Genomic DNA, 3186 nt, shown 5'->3' on the forward strand with positions numbered 1-3186 from the left:
CCCCTTCTGGCGGGAAGTCCCTCTGCTCTACTCCCCAGCCGTGAGGCTCAGCGAGGAGCTGGTGCTGGAGCAGCTCGCTCAGCACAGTGAGCTCGGGGACACCTGCCGCCAGTCATGTCTTCCTGCAGCAGTCACATAAGAACATCTGAGTGATCACAGCTACGGTCCTCAGGTCCTGTGCTACCAACTTAGTAACTGAAAAGGGCACTAGAAGACTCTTGGGATTCTTGACTCTGTGCCTTCACCAGCGTTCTGCTCTGTTTATCTCTCTCAGCAATCTGCTGTTTCTTTCTGAGATTCTTTTTTTTTTTTCTTTTTTTTTTTTTTGAGAGTTTTTTTGCTATAGGGCACGTGCGCTCGCCAGAAAGAAAGAGTGAGAGAGGGACCAGCGGTTAGCGTAATGGCTATGTCGCTGGACTCCCATGTGGCCAACCACAGTTCGCGTCCCGGACCCGGTGGCTTAAAACTCACACCAGACACATGTTTGTGCATGCCCAAGATCCCGAGAGGAGAATGGAGGAAAAGGGATTGCGGCGTGGCCAACCCCCTGGGGGGTGATTTCTTGCTTTCTGTCTCTCTGTCTCTCTCTGTCTGTCTGGCAAACGCACATGCCCTAGAGCAAAAACCTCTTAAAAAAAAGAAAAAGACAGAGAGAGAGAGACAGAAAGCGAGAAATCACGCCCCGGGGGGATGGCTACGGCACAATCCCTTCTCCTCCATTCTCCTCTTGGGATACACACACATGCTCCTTGCTTGAATTTAGGCCACTGTATCCGGGACGTGACCCGTGGTCGACTACATGGGAGTCCAGCGACATAGCAATTACGCTAACTACTGGTCCCATTTCTGAGATACATTTATATTTGAGACTCCCGTCTTATTAGATCAGGATTGTGACCAATGAGGTAGTCTCCAGTGATAGTCAAAAAAGCTTCAGTCCATCCTAGAATGACTATCAAATTTTTAAAAGTATCCTAACCAAATCCCCACTTTGTCACCAATTTCGGAGAGCCACAGAACTTGAGGTTCATATTCTTCTGTAAATGGCTAACGATATCACCCAGAATAACCCAGATGTTCTTTAGTATTGAGTGTTTTGATCACAGCTGGAAGAAAAAACTTTAATTCTGTACTTTTCTAGATATCTAAAGTGGGAAGAGCAGTGGGCGGGATATTTAAGTATTTTGCTATAAAGAATTTACAGAAAATTTCTATCAAAAGGGAGAGGCTGCAGAAAAGGCTTCCCTTGCCTGCCAGTAGGTGTACCAGATGATATGAGTGGTGCAAGTGCCACGTGCCCTTCACACAGAGCACTTCCACATGTCATTCTGTTCTCCTTGTGTACCTGAAAGGGCATCATGCCTTGTGAAGACAGGAGAGGATGCTCAAAAATGTTTTATTATAGATCTGTCCTGCAGTAGTTTGCTATTTTCTGAATTTTGCTTTTTGGGGATCCGTGAATAAAATCCTTTGTTAAAACTGGATCAGAGAATTCTTTTGTCACATTTTGAAGTACTATTTTAGACATATGTCCTAAAGTGCAGAAGCTGCTTCTTGCTAGGATTGGCATGAGTGCTTTTCTCCAAAAACAGATATTTGACTCCTCATATGAGACCAGAGAGGCAACTGAAGATCCTGTGAGTCACCATGCATCTTGCCTACTTTGCTCCTTTGTGATACCCACCTGGTCCCTGAAGTTCTTTGATACTGTGACCCCAGGTATAGAGCCATCTCCTGACCTAATACCTTAGTGGGATTGGTAGGTTCAAGAACATGAATCTTAAGGATAAAAATTCATCTCTGCTTTTTGCAACTCAGAACTCATGGATTCCTTGATTTTTTTTTTTTATACCTTGCTAATAAGTCCTAGATTTAGAAAGAAGTTTTCCATTCATGGTGTCTTCATCTGCTTAACCAAAATGTTACAGACTGGAAGACATAAACCAAAAATTTATTTCTCGATTTCTTGCTTTCTGTCTCTCTGTCTCTCTCTGTCTGTCTGGCAAACGCACATGCCCTAGAGCAAAAACCTCTTAAAAAAAAGAAAAAGACAGAGAGAAACAGAAAGCAAGAAATCACGCCCCGGGGGGATGGCCACGGCACAATCCCTTCTCCTCCATTCTCCTCTTGGGATTTTGGGCACAGACACACACACACATGTGCCCTGCTTGAATTTAAGCCACTGTATCCGGGACGTGAACCGTGGTCGACTACATGGGAGTCCAGCGACATAGCAATTACGCTAACTACTGGTCCCATTTCTGAGATACATTTATATTTGAGACTCCCGTCTTATTAGATCAGGATTGTGACCAATGAGGTAGTCTCCAGTGATAGTCAAAAAAGCTTCAGTCCATCCTAGAATGACTATCAAATTTTTAAAAGTATCCTAACCAAATCCCCACTTTGTCACCAATTTCGGAGAGCCACAGAACTTGAGGTTCATATTCTTCTGTAAATGGCTAACGATATCACCCAGAATAACCCAGATGTTCTTTAGTATGCAGTGTTTTGATCACAGCTGGAAAAAATAACTTTTGAATTCTGTACTTTTCTAGATATCTAAAGTGGGAAGAGCAGCGGGAGGGATATGTAAGTATTTTGCTAAAAAGAATTTCCAGAAAATTTCTATCAAGAGGGGGAGGCTGCAGGGAAGGCTTCCCTTGCCTGCCAGTAGGTGTACCAGACGACGTGAGTGCGGCAGGTGCCATGTGCCTTTCACACCGGGCACTTCCACATGTCATCCTGTTCTCTCACTACGTGTCCATGAAAGGGCATTGTGCCTTGTGAAGAGGAGAGGCTGCTCAAAAGTATTTTCTTATAGACCTGTTCCACAGTAGTTTGCTATTTTCTGAATTTTGCTTTTTGCGGATCAACGAATAAAATCCTTCGTTAAAAAAAAAAAAAAAATCTAAGCTGGATGCCAGCAGGTGGCGTAGTGATTAAAGTGCTGGACTCCCACATGGCTGACTGCGGTTTGAGTCCCAGACCCAGTGGCCCAATACTCACGCCGGATATGTCTATGTGCATGCCCAAAATTCCAGGAGGAGAATGGAAGAGAAGGGATTGCGTTGTGGCCATCCCTCTAGGGAGTGACTTCTCACCTTCTCTCTGTCTTTCTCTGTCTCTCTGGCAAAATGCATGTGTCCTATGGCAAAAATCTCTCTTAAAAAAAAAATTATAGGA

The 3186-nt window shown here is 44.3% G+C and overlaps 1 pseudogene; it reads left to right on the forward strand.

Annotated features, from left to right (window-relative positions):
* The window catches only part of LOC102502013 (peroxiredoxin-6-like), a 5154-nt pseudogene extending 2201 nt beyond the window's left edge, over positions 1-2953 (forward strand).
* The last annotated feature ends 233 nt before the right edge of the window (positions 2954-3186 follow it).

The sequence above is a fragment of the Tupaia chinensis genome, unplaced genomic scaffold (assembly GCF_000334495.1).
Source record: "Tupaia chinensis unplaced genomic scaffold, TupChi_1.0 Scaffold000067_1, whole genome shotgun sequence".
In the NCBI taxonomy this organism is placed as follows: Eukaryota; Metazoa; Chordata; class Mammalia; order Scandentia; family Tupaiidae; genus Tupaia; species Tupaia belangeri.